This window comes from Trachemys scripta, chromosome 7 (genome assembly GCF_013100865.1).
Source record: "Trachemys scripta elegans isolate TJP31775 chromosome 7, CAS_Tse_1.0, whole genome shotgun sequence".
In the NCBI taxonomy this organism is placed as follows: domain Eukaryota; kingdom Metazoa; phylum Chordata; order Testudines; family Emydidae; genus Trachemys; species Trachemys scripta.
This window is the reverse complement of record NC_048304.1, coordinates 53,003,739-53,020,770: the sequence shown is the minus strand read 5'-3', so window position 1 is coordinate 53,020,770 and position 17,032 is coordinate 53,003,739.

The following is a 17,032-nucleotide window of genomic DNA, read 5'->3' as shown; positions in this document are numbered from 1 at the left end:
AAAGTCATAGTGTAGACCAGGCCTTAGGAAACCCCATTGCAGCAAAGCCATCCACTGTGACCTGCACATTTCCCAGAGTCACTACCCTTTCTAGCAGAAGGTTAGTGATTGCATTGGCTACTTGGATCACAGCAGCCCCCACAGTAGATTTGCCCACTCCAAATTGATTCCCGACTGACCAGTAGCAGTCAGGCGTTGCAACCTTCCACAGGGCTATCGTCACTCGCTTCTCAACTGTCAGGGCAGCTCTCATCTTGGTATTCCTGCGCTTCAGGGCAGGGGAAAACAACTCACAGAGTTCCAGGAAAGTGGCCTTACGCATGCTAAAGTTTCGCAGCCACTGGGAATCATCCCATATCTGCAGCACTATGCAGTCCTATCAGTCTGTGCTTGTTTGCCGGGCCCAGAATCGGCATGCCACTGTATGAACCTGCCCCACTGCCACCATGATATCCCAATTGCCACATCCCATGCTTTCAGGAACGTCTGTGTCCATGTCTTCCTCACAATCGTCCTCATGCTGGCGGCTCCTAGCCAGTTTCTGCACATACTGCAGGATAATGCGTGAGGTGTTTACTATGCTCACAATAGCAGCGGTGAGCTGAGCGGGCTGCATGCTTGCCATGCTATGGCATCTGCCTGGGTAACCCAGGAAAAAAGGCACGAAATGATTGTCTGCCGTTGCTTTCATGGAGGAAGGAGGGAGGGGAGACTGACGACATGTACCCAAAACCGCCCGTGACAATGTTTTTGCCCCATCAGGCATTGGGAGCTTAACCCAGAATTCCAATGGGCAGCGGACACTGTGGGTATTCTGGGATAGCTACCCACAGTGCACCTGTCACGGAGTATTGGGGAACTCAGGGCCCTGCACCCCCGGCTTCCTGCGATTCACCATGACTCTCAGCCAGCCAGTAAAGCAGAAGGTTTATTTGGATGACAGGAATACAGTCCAAGACAGGTCTTGCAGGCACAGACAACAGGGCCCCCCTCAGTTAGGTCCAGCTTGGGGTCCCAGGGCATCCCAGCCATCTCTGCCTCCCAGCCATCTCTCCAGCCTGCTTCCAACACTCTGCCTTCAGCGACCCCTCCCACACCCTTTGTTCAGTTTCCCGGGCCAAGGTGTCACCTGGCCTCCAACCCCTTCCTGGGTTCTCAAGTTACACGCCCAGGCATTCGCCCTCGGGCAGACTCCCATCCCCCAATGCAGACCATCCCAGCCACACTCCCCTGTCAGCATTCACACACCACAGCAAGAACAGTCCCAGTTCGTCACAGCACCGCTCTGTGAGTTGATGCTAGCCATCGTATTGAGGACGCACTCCACCAACTTAATGCGCTTAGTGGGGACACACACACAATCGACTGTATAAAATCACTTTAAAAGAGCGACTTCTATAAAATAGACCTAATTTTGTAGTGTAGACATACCCTGAGAAAGTGGATTCTGCCTCCACATCCCATCCTAACGCTCACAGGGAAGTTGCATCAGTGAGAAAACTCCTGAGAGCTAACAGGGTGGGTGGGAAGCCATGAGCAGTATCTGCCATGATGACAGGACACTTGCTGACCACAGTTTGACCTGGGTGGGATGAGGCAGAACTGAGGGTGCTCACACCACATTTTGGGGATTTTCAGTTTTTTCCTTCATTTGCCATATAGTTTCTGTGTCAGTGTCACTGACTCCTCACCTGTGCGGGTGCCTTTTGGGATCTTCCTTTCCTCCCAGGCCTGGAGATCCAGGACCCAAGGTTCTTCCCCTGCTTCCAGCCGAGAGATCAGGTCAGGTTTTGGAATGGGAAGTACTGCTCAGGGGTGAGATCAGGCATGATCAGAGTGCACTGAGGATTGGTGGAGTATTTGTCACAAAGGGCACATCTTGAGTTTAAACTGACCCAGATGGGAGCATGGTCACTCAGCCCCCTTGGGAGAGACCAATGACTGGACAGCGGGGAGTTGTCACACTCTCACTAGGAGTTTCCAGGATCTGTGGGCTCTGGGGGACTTGCTGAGGCACACACAGCTCTGGTGTTAAACCCATTCCTATGTCTAAACCTCCAGAGCCCTCCTCACAGATGGAGCTAGACCCGTGAAGGGAGGTGCACAAAGATCCTGTGTGAGTGAGAATTAATGCAGATAGGATAATGCCCCCGTGAAAGCTGGAGGGATGGGGATGAATTAGCATGTCCATTAGGTCTATGTCTCCCCTATCCCGTTGAACAACGTATGGAGGTGAATGGCTCTCTCACACTGGAGCTGTGGACAATGAGACCAATTCCTCTCTAATCTAACTGACCAGGGAAGAACCTGACCAGATGCAGAAATGCAGGCCGTATGGCTTCAAATAGCTGTGGGGGCAGGAATCCTTACCCAGAAAGGTCACTATCTCATAATTCTCCTGCATGATGTCACTGTAGAGGGCTCTCTGATCGGGGTCCAGCAGAGCCCCCTGCCCCTCGGTGAAATACACAGCCACCTGCTCTAAGGTCACTGGCATCTGAAACAACAGGTGTTCCCCACTCAGTGCCTGCTGCTCCAGCCACAATCCCACTATTCATGGGGAAAGAAGCACAAAAATGAACAGCTCTGGGAGGGCCAGAGGAGTAGAATCCCATCCTGCTCTGTACCAGGGAACAGAGAGAAGACAGAGGAGGGCAGGGTCTTCTCATTTACCACTCAACTATTAGGCACAGGCTGATATGGGAAGCAGAGCTCTGCGCAGGAAACAGGGACAGCACCTTCCCTTTGTATTTCACCGCAGTCTCTGCCTAGTGGGTTCAGGCTCCAACGCTCTGATCTGTTTTCCCAGGACTGTCCAGGGGGGTTGTTTCCTGTTTCAGAAATGGGGGAATGTTCACCTCTCCCCTCAATGGGCCTGTTCATAAATCAGGCCCTAGGCATATCCCAGTAGGTTTATCACACCCTGTCTCCCTCCGTGCATCACCCTGTGTATTTCCTGCCCCCCCCTTCTACAGCAACCTTCTCCAGCAGCTCCACCCCAAATCCTCTACCTGAGCTGGATCCACCACAGCCATTTCCCTTCCCAGTCACCCAAGGAAGATCTGGAGGAAAATGTGGTCCTTATTCTGCAGCCTGTCAAGGTAAGAAGGGCAATTGGGGAGATTTCTGAATTAGCGTTAGTCCATTTCAAACCCTGATTCCCCCAAGGCTCTTTCCCTGCAGACAGATACTCTAGACCAGGGGTGGCTAACCTGACCCTGAGAAGGAGCCAGAATTTACCAATGTACATTGCCAAAGAGCCACAGTAATATGTCAGCAGCCCTCCCTATCTGCACTCCCCCCCCCCCCACACACACACACACTCCCAGAGCCTCCCACCCACCGGCAGCCCCGCCAATCAGTGCCTCATGCAGGAGGCTCTGAGGGGGAGGGGGAGGAGCGAGGGCATGGCAGGCTCAGAGGAGGGGGGCGGGAAGGGGTGGAGTGGGGGCAGGGCCTGTGGCAGAGCCAGGGGTTGAGCAGTGAACACCCCCTGGCACCCTGGAAAGTTGGCACCTGTAGCTCCAGCCCCAGAGTTGGTGCTTATACAAGGAGCCAAATATCAACTTCTGAAGAGCCACACGTGGCTCCAGAGCCACAGGTTGGTCACCCTTGCTCTAGACTCTGCCATGCCAGGAAAACTCTCAGTGATGTTATTACAACACAGTCCTGACCCCTCCCACCAGGACACTTTTATTGCTCCTCCTGCCTCTTCCAGTCTCTCCTCTCTCCCTTCTGCATGGAAGAACTGGTTACGGTCCTGCCATTCCTGTGGGCATTTCCTCTCCAATAGCTACTGCCACTGCTAACAGGAGTGTGAGTCTGGGTGTGCCAGTGAGGACAGCAGCTCTGGAACTCACATACCCCCAGGAGCAGAGATGGGGTGAAGAGGGGCCGTTTGTGCAAAGTCATTTTCCTGCCTGTCCCCAGCACTTTCCCCCAGGTCTCTCTCATCACCTGGAACTGATGCTGGCAAAGTTGTAGGCTGCCCTAGGGGGCTAGTTCCAGTCACAGGACAATGTCCCCCCTCAGCTGGGCATAGAGGGAGGTTTAGTGATGGTCTGTCCCAGCACAGACCCCTCTGGTAGCAGCAGCTGCTCAGCCTGGGCTCCCAGATCACAATGGCAGCTAACTCTAGGGCTCTAGTATCCTAAGCACAGAGAGAGACTGACACAGGGACAGTCAGGCCGATGCTGATCTCATTTGCCCATCTGGTCATTCACTGGAACCGGACAACCAGTTCAAGCTGGTATTTCATACTTGAATCGGAACCAAACCTAAACCATAATTTTGTTTTACCAATGGAACCTGAACTGAACAACAACAACAAAAAGGTGGGGGGAGGGCTGGGGGGACCAGTTAAAATAAAGATTCAGCATTTTTTTAACCTCAATATTAAAAAACAACAAGGGTGTGTGACAAAGTTCCTCCTCTATCTTGGTGGGTCGTGCACTTATTGGTGGATTTTCTTGTCTCAGAGATTCACCATGTGGGTTGGGGAACAGCCCAGAGACCTTCCCCACTGGAAGAACCCACAGTCCAGGTCAATTGGGAGGTTTGGGGGGAACCCAGGCCCGCCCTCTACTCCAGGTTCCAGCTCAGGGCCCTGTGGACTGCAGCTGTCTATAGTGCCTCCTGTAACAGCTGCATGACAGCTACAACTCCCTGGGCTACCTCCCCATGGCCTCCTCCAAACACCTTCCTTATTCTCACCACAGGACCTTCCTCCTGGTGTCTGATAACGCTTGTGCTCCTCAGTCCTCCAGCAGCTGACACTCTCAGCTCCTTGCGCCTCTTGCTCCCAGCCCCTCACACTCACACCACAAACTGAAGTGAGCTCCTTTTAAAACCCAGATACCCTGATTAGCCTGCCTTAATTGATTCTAGCAGCTTCTTCTTAATTGGCTCCAGGTGTCCTAATTAGCCGGCCTGCCTTCACTGGTTCTAGCAGGTTCCTGATTACTCTAGTGCAGCCCCTGCTCTGGTCACTCAGGCAACAGAAAACTACTCATCCAGTGACCAGTATATTTGCCCTCTACCAGACTCCTGTACCCAACTGGTCTGGGTCTGTCACAGTGATATTATTTTCATTTTAAGAGCTAGCCAATGGGCTGGTGATTGCTCCCAGAATGGCCTGCCCCAGGATAATGAGATGAGAATGAGAATAGAAGGGGAGCCAGACCACAAGGGCAGGGAGGGAGAGGGGAAACGTGGGAGCTGTCTGCACACCATGGTAGGCAGAAGTGGGCCCCAGAGGTAGAAGAACCATCTCTGAGATGCCCTCCTGGGGAGGGAAGAGGTGGGATGGTCCCTGGGCCCTGAATTTTATAATAACTCTTCAAACCCATGGACAAAGCTAATGGCTTCCGAACCATCTCCCCTTAGAAGGCCTCCTTCCACCCTCCCCAACTCCTGAGGGAGTTCCTCTCTCCAGTTGTCCCACTTGAGACAGGGTTCATGCTCCAAACTCCCTTCCTCACTGAAGCCAGGGACACAGAATGAACTAATTGGGATTTGGGAGGTTTGGGAAGAAGGTGGCTGGAAGATGGAGAAGATGGAGACCCAGGAACTGGTGAGCGTGACCTCCAGGCTACTGGGGAAGAGACACTATGGTGGGAAGGAGCTGCTGGGAGGTGTGGGAGGGGGAATGTCATTTGGATGAAGGTGAGCTGGCTGTGGGAATGGAAGATGCAGGTAGAGGGCAGGTTTAACTAGAAGGGAGAGAAGAAATGAAAGGGAAAAAACCCAGGCAATAATGAAATAAAACAAGAGTAAACAGAGAAGCCTGGGGAAAGGGATCGTCGGTGATCCCCCGAGGTCGAGGATGATCTCTTTCACGGGTTTTATTTTTCATGGGTCCCTTGGTGACTGACGAGCCCAATTCTTGAGCCACAGGCTCCTTGGCAGACATTGCAGGTGGTGTTGGAAGACAGGGTTGGGTCACAATTGCTGCATGACCATTGTCTTTCCTTTCTTTTCTGGTGCTTTTCTGCAACCAGGGCAAGGCGATTTTCCTCAAAAGTGGACGTTCCCTTTCTGACAAGTTTTCACCAGTTATCCCTATCCTGGGCTGCTGTCTCCCAGTGTGCAGTGTCGATGCCACATCTATCAATGTTTATCTCGAGGGTGTCTTTAAAGCATTTCTTTTGGCCTCCTCATTTCCTTTCTCCTTTGGTGAGTTGGGCATACAGCAGTTGTTTTGGTAAGCGTACATCAGGCATGCGTACACAGTGCTCGCTCCCACTCAGCTGGTGCTGGATAATCAGGGCCTCAACACTGAAGATGTTGGCCTCTGTGAGGACACTGACATTAGTGCGATAATCCTCCCAGTTTAAGTTGAGGATCTTCCAAAGAAAGTGCAGGTGCTGGCGTTCCAGGTTTTTCAGGTGTTTTCTATAGGTCACCCAAGTCTCAAAGCCATAGAGGAGAGTTGGGATTACCACTGGTTTGTAAACTAAAAGTCTAGTATGTGTTCCGATATTGTGATTGTTGAACACCCGGCAAGACAGTCTGCCAAAGGCTAGGCTGGCACAGCGAATTCTGTGCTGAATCTCGACGTCTATGTCTGCCCTCTGTGAGAGATGGCTGCCAAGATAGGCAAAGTATTCTATATTTTCCAGTTCTTCTTTGTCAATATAGATCTTCCTTGCTGGGTCTGATGATTGACCAGGGACTGGCTGATGGAGAACTTTTGTTTTGCTGAGGTTCAGAATTAGCCCTAAGCTTTTGTAAGCTTCAGTGAAGCAATTAGGGGCTGTTTGTAGATCCTCCTTTGAGTGTGCAACTTCAGCACAATCATCTGCGCACTGGAGTTCAGTTATTGTTGCTGATATTACTTTAGTTCTGGCATGGAGACAAGAAATGTTGAAGAAGTTGCCATCAATCCGATATTGGATGCCAATGACCTATGGTAGAAAGTCTTGGGTTAGTGTTTTCATAGCTGCTAAGAAAATGAAAAAGGATGGGTGCCAGTACACAACCTTGTTTTACGCCAGTTCGGATGACAAAGGCCTTAGAGATAAAGCCACTGCACATGATGGAGGCAGTCATCTTGTCATGGCGGAGTTTTACAATGGTGATAAATTTGCTTGGGAAGCCAAACTTTGACATGATTTTCCACAGAGCCTCACGGTTGACAGAGTCGAAGGCTTTGGTCAGATCGATAAAGGTCATATACAGCTCCTGGTGGTGTTCTTGACATTTTTCCTGGATCTGCCTGGCTGCGGAAATCATGCTGGTTGTGCCTCATGATGGTCTGAAGCTACACTGGGCTCTGGAAGTACTTCCTCGGCAACAGGGAGCAGGCAGTGTTAGGATATAGATATTCAGGCATGTCTGCAAAGGCCTATACTTTAAGAATTTAGGTGTATTCTTATCACTAAGCTAGTTATAGAGGTATAAAAGAAAGAATCAAAATCACTGTCTGTCTGTGTAAGGGCCTTCTTTTACTGTGACAGTCTGAGGCCCTGTTATTAGGCTAAGCCTTTGGCTAAGCAGCAGAGGCAGCCATAAGCTGGGAAGTGAACGGTCACATCCTCACATTCCAAATTAGTCACATTGAAATAAGGCAATCTGGGCTGTTAGAAAGGTGAACCAATCTATCACCTCCAGATAAAGGGAAGAGCCTAGAAGATGTAAAAGGAAACTTAGTTTGATAGCATCCTGTCTGGCAAGAACTCACTTATCAATAGCTGGGATGTGAAATCCTCATTTCTGTATTGTTCTATCGCTGTAGTCTCTACTTCCCTATTGTTTGTCTGTATAATCTCTGTCTGGTTCTGTGATTGTTTTTGTCTGCTGTATAATTAATTTTGTTGGGTGTAAACCAGTTAAGGTGGTGGGATATAATTGGCTAAATAATCATTTTACAATATGTTAGGATTGGTTAGTTAAATTTCAGTAAAAGGATTGGTTACGGTATAGCTAAGCAGAACTCAAGCTATACTATATAGTCTGCAGTCAATCAGGAAATAAGTTGGGGGAATGGGAACAGGGAATGGGGTGGAGGAATTGGAATCATGTTTTGCTAAGGGGGGAAATGGGAACAGAGACACAGGCAAGGCTCTGTGGTGTCAGAGCTGGGAAGGGGGACACTGAGGAAGAAAACTGGAATCATGCTTGCTGGAATTTCACCCCAATAAACATTGAATTGTTTGCACCTTTGGACATCGGGTATTGTTGCTCTCTGTTCATGCGAGAAGAACCAGGGAAGTGAGCAAGTGAAGGAATAAGCCCTCTAACAAGCGATTCAGCAAGATTCTAGCAAGAATCTTCCCAGCGATGGAGAGGAGGGCAATGCCTCGATAGTTGCCACAGTCAGCCTTGTCTCCCTTTTTGAAAATGGTGATGATGTTAGCGTTACGTAAGTTGACAGGGATTGCTTCAGTGTGCCAGATTTTGAGGAGTAGCAAGTGAAGCTTGTTAGTCAGTGTTTTTCCCCCCACTTTCAGTACTTCAGCTGGTTTTTTTTATAAACAGGACCTGGTGTTTTATTGTTCTTCATTTGTTTAATTGTTTTGCAGACCTTCTCAGATGTTGGTGGGTTGGCAAGAGTTTCCCAGATTGGGTGCTGAGGGATGGAGTCAATGGTGTCGTCAGTCAATTCTCGATTTAGAAGTTTTTGGTAATGTTCCTTCCAGCACTCTTTGATGGATTTGTTATCTTTAAAAAGGGTACTATCATCTTCTGTTCTCAGAGATATGAGCTTGGTCCGTACAGAAACTTTGTCTCACAAAAAAAAACCTCTGCATATCATGTCTGTCAGCAAATGTTTGGATTTCTTTTGCTTTGTCCTCCCACCATTTGTTTTTGATTTCTCAGATCTTCCTTTCAACCTCAGCTTTGAGCTGATGGAAAGAGCTCTGCTTCTGACTGGATAGTGGTTGCTTTTGCCAGTTGCAGAAAGCTTCTCTCTTCTGGATACGATGGTGGGGAACTGATACGAAAAGAGTGAAAACAAAGCAATCCTGAGAAGGAAAAGGGTCAGGGGGAAGTGGGAGGAGAAGGAATAAGATCAGGGGAGAAAACTGGGAACCCAAGTTGGAATGATCTATGATATTTAGGGGGAGACAGAGAAATAAATGAATGGCAAACACATGCTAGAGATAATGATATGCAAAACTGGATTAAATGAAATAAAATGGAGAAGGAAAGAGAATGCGAGGGCAAGAGGAATCTCAGTCCCACCTGACACACACATGATCCCTGGAAAGGATTTTGCTAATATGACGGGAGGAATGCTGATGAAATGCTAAGGGAAATTAGAGAGGCTATCAAAATTAAGAACTCAATAATAGTGGGGGATTTCAATTATCCCCATCTTGCCTGGGAACATGTCACCTCAGGACGAAATGCAGAAACAAAATTTCTCGATACTTTAAATGACTGCTTCTTGGGGCAGCTGGTACGGGAACCCACAAGGGAAGAGGCAACTCTAGATTTAGTCCTGAGTGGAGCGCAGGAGCTGGTCTAAGAGGTAACTATAACAGGACAGCTTGGAAATAGTGACATAATATAATAACATTTAACATCCCTATGATGGGAAGGACATCTCAACAGCCCAACACTGTGGCATTTAATTTCAAAAAGGGGAACTATGCAAAAATGAGGGGGTTAGTTAAACAGAAATTAAAAGGTACAGTGACTAACGTGAAATCCCTGCAAGCTGCATGGGCGCTTTTTAAAGACACCATAATAGAGGCCCAACTTAAATGTATACCCCAAATTAAGAAACATAGTAAAAGAACTAAAAAAGAGCCACTGTGGCTTAACAACCATGTAAAAGAAGCAGTGAGAGATAAAAAGACTTCCTTTAAGAAGTGGAAGTCACATCCTAGTGAGGTAAATAGAAAGGAGCATAAACACTGCCAAAGAGGAGTTTGAAGAATGGCTTGCCAAAAACTCAAAAGGTAAAAACAAAATGTTTTTTAAGTACATCAGAAGCAGGAAGCCTGCTAAACAACCAGTGGGGCCTCTCGATGATCGAGATACAAAAGGAGCGCTTAAAGACGATAAAGTCATTGCGGAGAAACTAAATTAATTCTTTGCTTCAGTCTTCACGGCTGAGGATGTTAGGGAGATTCCCAAACCTGAGCCGGCTTTTGTAGGTGACAAATCTGAGGAACTGTCACAGATTGAAGTATCACTAGAGGAGGTTTTGGAATTAATTGATAAACTTAACATTAACAAGTCACTGGGACCAGATGATATTCACCCAAGAGTTCTGAAAGAACTCAAATGTGAAATTGCGGAACTATTAACTAGGGTTTGTAACCTGTCCTTTAAATCGGCTTCTGTACCCAACGACTGGAAGATAGCTAATGTAAAGCCAATATTTAAAAAGGGCTTTAGAGGTGATCCCGGCAATTACAGACTGGTAAGTCTAACGTCGGTACTGGGAAAATTAGTCGAAACAATAGTAAAGAATAAAATTGTCAGACACATAGAAGAACATAAATTGTTGGGCAAAAGTCAACATGGTTTCTGGAAAGGGAAATCGTGTCTTACTAATCTATTAGAGTTCTTTGAAGGGGTCAACAAACATGTGGACAAGGGGGATCCAGTGGACATAGTGTTCTTAGATTTCCAGAAAGCCTTTGACAAGGTCCCTCACCAAAGGCTCTTACGTAAATTAAGTTGTCATGGGATAAAAGGGAAGGTCCTATCATGGATTGAGCACTGGTTAAAAGACAGGGAACAAAGGGTAGGAATTAATGGTAAATTCTCAGAATGGAGAGGGGTAACTAGTGGTGTTCCCTAAGGGTCAGTCCTAGGACCAATCCTATTCAACTTATTCATAAATGATCTGGAGAAAGGGGTAAAAAGTGAGGTGGCAAAGATGATACTGAACTGGTCAAGATAGTTAAGACCAAAGCAGACTGTGAAGAACTTTAAAAAGATCTCACAAAACTAAGTGATTGGGCAACAAAATGGAAAATGAAATTTAATGTGGATAAATGTAAAGTAATGCACATTGGAAAAAATAACCCCAACTATACATACAATATGATGGGGGCTAATTTAGCTACAACAAATCAGGAAAAAGATCTTGGAGCATCGTGGATAGTTCTCTGAAGATGTCCACGCAGTGTGCAGAGGCGGTCAAAAAAGCAAACAGGATGTTAGGAATCATTAAAAAGAGGGTAGAGAATAAGACGGAGAATATATTATTGCCCTTATATAAATTGATGGTATGCCCACATCTTGAATACTGCGTACAGATGTGGTCTCCTCATCTCAAAAAAGATATACTGGCACTAGAAAAGGTTCAGAGAAGGGCAACTAAAATGATTAGGGGTTTGGAACGGGTCCCATATGAGGAGAGATTAAAGAGGCTAGGACTTTTCAGCTTGGAAAAGAAGAAACTAAGGGGGAATATGATAGAGGTATATAAAATCATGAGTGATGTGGAGAAAGTAGATAAGGAAAAGTTATTTACTTATTCCCATAATACAAGAACTAGGGGTCACCAAATGAAATTAATATGCAGCAGATTTAAAACAAATAAAAGGAAGTTCTTCTTCACACAGCGCACAGTCAACTTGTGGAACTCCTTACCTGAGGAGATTGTGAAGGCCAGGATTATAACAGTGTTTAAAAGAGAACTGGATAAATTCATGGAGGTTAAGTCCATTAATGGCTATTAGCCAGGATGGGTAAGGAATGGTGTCCCTAGACTCTGTCAGAGGCGGAGATGGATGGCAGGAGAGAGATCACTTAGAATCATAGAATATCAGTTTGGAAGGGACCTCAGGAGGTCATCTAGTCCAACCTCCTGCTCAAAGCAGGACCAATTCCCAACTAAATCATCCCAGCCAGGGCTTTGTCAAGCCTGACCTTAAAAACCTCTAAGGAAGGAGATTCCACCACCTCCCTAGGTAACCCATTCCAGTGCTTCATCACCCTCCTAGTGAAAAAGTGTTTCCTAATATCCAACCTAAACCTCCCCAACTGCAACTTGAGACCATTACTCCTTGTTCTGTCATCAGGTACCACTGAGAACAGTCTAGATCCATCCTCTTTGGAACCCCCTTTCAGGTAGTTGAAAGCAGCTATCAAATCCCACCTCAGTCTTCTCTTCTGCAGACTAAACAATTCCAGTTCCCTCAGCCTCTCCTCATAAGACTTGTGCTCCAGCCCCCTAATCATTTTTGTTGCCCTCCGCTGGACTCTTTCCAATTTTTCCACATCCTTCTTGTAGTGTGGGGCCCAAAACCGGACACAGTACTCCAGAGGAGGCCTCACCAATGTCGAATAGAGGGGAATGATCACGTCCCTCGATCTGCTGGCAATGTCCCTACTTATACAGCCCAAAATGCCATTAGCCTTCTTGGCAACAAGGGCACACTGTTGACTGTTGACTTGATCATTACCTGTTAGGTTCACTCCCTCTGGGGCACCTGGCATTGATCACAGTTGGTAGATAGGTTACGGGGGTAGATGGACCTTTGGTCTGACCCAGTACGGCCGTTCTTATGTTCTTATGAAGGAGGAAGGAGAGAATAAGACGGAGAATATATTATTGCCCTTATATAAGGGCTGAGCTAAAGGGCTAATTCCATCTCCAATATCTATGTGTCTGTAATTCTTCAAAGAACAATAGTAATTCACATTTCAGGAATGCCCACACTGAGTTACACTGCAATCTCTGACTGTCTTGTCCCTGTGTTGGGATCAGGGATGTTTCAAACATAGTCTCACCTGCAGGAATTTGCTCACTGGCTTCTGATACTTCTCCCTTAGCTCACTGATCAGCTTCCTGAGACAAGAAATCTCCTCAGAGAGTTTAGTGATTTATTTTCATTCTGGATCTTCAGAATGAGCTTAGTCGCTCTTGCTCCTCAAGACACAATCTTTCACCTCTGGTTTGTTTCTGTTTCAGTAAATAAAAATAGGGAAAGGACTGGGCAGGGACATGGAGGGAGCTGGAGTCCTTTCATGGAGTGGTGAGTGTTTAGCAGGAGAATTTCTTTTCAAACCCTAACATTTCGGACACTTAACTATACCCTGTGCATTTTCTCACACAATCCTGTTTGACCCCAAGTGTTTTTTAGTCTAATTAGCTAAAACTTGGAAACACACAGCCATTTCAAACTGGAAAGCTGGGATCTTTGGGTTTGACCAGTTTGAAACAAAACATTTAAACAATGTCAAAACTTAAAAATTGAAATCAGGCGATTTGTCAAACTCAGTCCTGTTATGTGAACAGTTTGGTTTTGATTGATCAGCATTTGTTAACAACAAAAACAAGTTTCATTAAAAAATTACTGCTCAGCTCTACCCCTTCCTTGGTCTCTTCCAAGCCCTGTTCCTGTGTTTCAGTGGCTGGGCCCGGACAGACCAGAAGGAGCTACAGAAAAGAGATTCACTTCTCTGATCCACAGTGAGGAGCCCTCACACAGCCGCTGTACAGCAGCAGCAGGTCAGGACAGGCACTTCTGGTTGTGAGATCTGAGATGATGACAAGCTCCTTGTCTTGTGGGGTCAGGGAAGGGGAGAGTTTGACAGCAGGGAGCTCAGGTCCCTTGTCAATGAAGCTGGGTGTGTGTGAGATGTGGCACTGAGAGGAAGAGGCGGAGTTGGTTCTCAGACATTCATCTCCCTCATCCTCACTCTCCATGGATGGGGTCTCACTGCACATGCTCTGCAATTCAGCCACCCATCTGCTCTCCTTTCTCTGAGTGGGGGATACTGTCCCTGACTTTAGCTGTCTTCTCAGCCCACAGCTTCCCCAACACGGGCTCTGTCTTTTCACCCACAGAGGCTAGGTTCTAGGCTATTCATGGCTGCTGTTCCCTCCCCTCCCCCTCTGGGAATGCAGAGTGCCCCAGTGCAGCCTCGGAATGGCAAGGTCAATGTTTCTTTCACAGTGAAAAGGGAACCGTGTCCCTATTGGTGTTTGGGTTACAGATTCCATCCCGAAATAGATCAGGAGATACAAATGACAGAAAATACCCTCCACATAGAAAGGGAAGTTTTAATAACTGATTTATTTATGATCAGGGAAACTGAGGCCTAACCCAAGTGGACAATGAGTCTTGCCTATTTATGTGAATTTTGGTGGAATGACTCAGTTGTTCCACTTGACACCCTAATCACAGACATTCTGTGTTAACATCTCACTGCACTGACACAGTGGAAACTGTGCCCACAAGCTGTGCTCACTGGATTGTTGGACAGCTCCAAGCAAAGGGAGCAGGTCAGTTGAGCCTGGAAGGTTTTTGCTGGATTCTCAGAAGCCCCAGTGCAGGGAAGAGAGGAGCTGAGTTTCATTTTCCTCATTCCACAAATGGGCTGCACCTGAACCTTGACCAGCAGCATTTGGGGATTTCTGTGTGAGGGAGGTGGAAAGGGCCAGATTCACAAAGGGGACTCAGACCCAGCATTACAGCGCCTATTTTTAGGCACCCCGGCTCCCTGTACAGTGCACCGGGAGAGCTAGGGGCCTAAGAATGGGATCCCACAAAAGACAGCGCTCTGAGTGGGAAGCTGCCTCAGCCAGACAATAGGACATGCCATCAGTGTGGCCTAAGCCCCATCCATCAAAGGGACTTAGGTGCCTGGCTCTAAACTGGAGGGAGGCAGCTCTCCCTACTTGGGATTCACAGCCATAAACTCTCTTCCAGGGTGAGGGGCCTACACCAGGTTAACCCCTTCTCATGGGAAATGAGAGGGATGGTACTATTGCCTGCCTTGCAGAGGTGAAAATAAGGCGGTATGGTCTGGTACAGTGGCAGTGATTTAAAGAGCCCAGGGCTCCAGCCGCTGTGGGGAGCCCCAGGCCCTTTAAATCACCGCCAGAGCTCCGGCAGCTGGGTTTGGGCGGGGATTTAAAGGGCCTGGAGCACCGGGTCCTTTAAATCACTGCTGGAGCCCTGTTGCCGCTTCCCCAGCAGCAGCAGGGCTCCAGCCGGGATTTAAAGGGCCTGGGGCTCCCCGCAGTGGCAGGAGCACCGGGCCCTTTAAATCCCCATCCAAGCCCTGCTGCCCCGGGGTAGCGGTGGCAGGGCTCCCATGGTGATTTAAAGGGCCCAGAGCTCCATGGTGGCTGGAGCCCTGGGGCTCCCAGCCACCTCTGCAGCTGGTAGCTCCGGGGTGATTTAAAGACCCTGGAGCTTCCAGCCACAGCCGGAGCCCCAGGGCCTTTAAATCTTGAAAGGCCCCGCCTCGTCCGGTTGAGGCTCAGGACTCCGGCATACCGGTAGGTCCTTTAAGTTACTTTCACCCCTGCTGCCTTGTCATCTATGGCCCAGCAGTGAGGGCACTCAGCCAGGCTGAGGGATGCACAGCTTCAAATCCCTTCTCTGCCTGGCCTGGAGCAGGGGCCTGAGCCCAGGTCTCTCATCTCTGAGGGGAGTTCCCTGGCCACTTGGGCTCCGGGAGCTGGGGCTCTTGCAGTCTCTCCTCTTTGAGCTATTCCACTTTTTAGAAAATAGTCATTGGAGCAGAGCCTGGAGCCATGGTCTCCCCAGAGAGAGCACTAACCAGTAGGCCAGAAATTGCTTTTCTTTGCTTCCTGTTCTACTTGTCTCTAGACACAGGAACCATAAATACTTCAGACATGACAGTAAAGAAATACCAGCTGCTCTTCAATTAGAGGCTAGTGCTAAAGGTGCATGTTAACCCTTTGCTTGCTAAGAATTATTACCCTTGGGGTGTAGAAAGAAAAAATCCAAAATGGCTTTTCTTTCCTTTAATCACAGTGATAGAAAACAGCAGAGTTTGTTGCTGAAACTTTGTTTGCAAAAAACTCTCTTCATCCTGAGAGCCCATCGTCATTGCCCTTAGTATGAGCTGGCCACCAGCAGAGAGCCCTGGAGCCCTGAAGCCTCCATGTGTCCCCTGAATTGCACAAGCCTGCTCCTGAGACTCCTCTCTGTGGGGACACAGGGGCCAGTGCAACCTGCCTCTGAGGTTCTAGCAGCACAGCCTCTGCACAGATCGTGCTCCTCAGGTCAGACAGAAGTGCAGAGGAAAGGACCTCAGCAATGATCTCCATTCATTGCCTCCGGCATAGCCCTCTTCCCCCAACACAGATCGTGGAACCCATGGGTTGGGACAGTGGGACAACATCCCTGACATATCCATGGAGCAGAAACTCCCATCTGTAAGAATAATTCAAAGGAAACGCTTTGATGTGAAGTTTGCTGAGTTTCATTTCCCTGCTGTATCTGGGAATAGACCACAGTATGGCTCACATTGTCTCAATGGACTCTGAAATCTTTGCTCAGGGAGAACTCCCATTGTAGCCACTTCTCTCTTACCCCACGTTTAGTGTCAGGGGACTTGAGGAGTGAAAGGCAACATTAGCATGTGTGCTGACTCCTGGCTATGATGTGAAGTAAGAATAAATAAACGTAAAGTTGCCAGATGCAAATTCTCATTTTTTTTAAAGTGACCATTCAGTTTTTTCCCCTGCAAACCCTTCTCCATGTGCGTAAATTTGAACTCAAAGGGATAACTCACACACACAAAGATCAGCATGTTCTTAAGAGGCTTCATGATCCTTATCCTCAAAATGAAGCTCCCAACTAATGACTGCAATTTTCAAAAGTACCTAAGGGAGTTAGGAGCACAAATCCCATTGACTTTGAATGGGACGTATGCACCGAACTCACTTAGGTGTTGTTGAAATTCCACCTTAAGTACTTAATTAACCACAGACCAAAAAAAAAAAAAAAAAGTTTGGAGTGAAGGTTGTGACTACATTTCTATGGTTTGCTTCCTTTACATGAGTTACAAAAGCAGTGAGAAGGCAAGGACATTCTTGCTGATTTGGGTGTCCAAAGCCCTTAGGACTGGAGGCTTTGAAAATCTCATTTTGCCACATTGGACATAGAAGACTGACAAACCATCAATGGATCACCATTGAGAACATGCTAGCCCATTGTGAGCTATGAAAAGAAATGGAAATGCTTGGCAGGCCTAGATAACCTATGGAAAGGTTCATGGGATGGCCCTATGAGTAAGACTGGTTGAAATTTTTGTATAAAAACTGATTTTTGATAAAATTTGGGTTTCATTTAAACAAAAA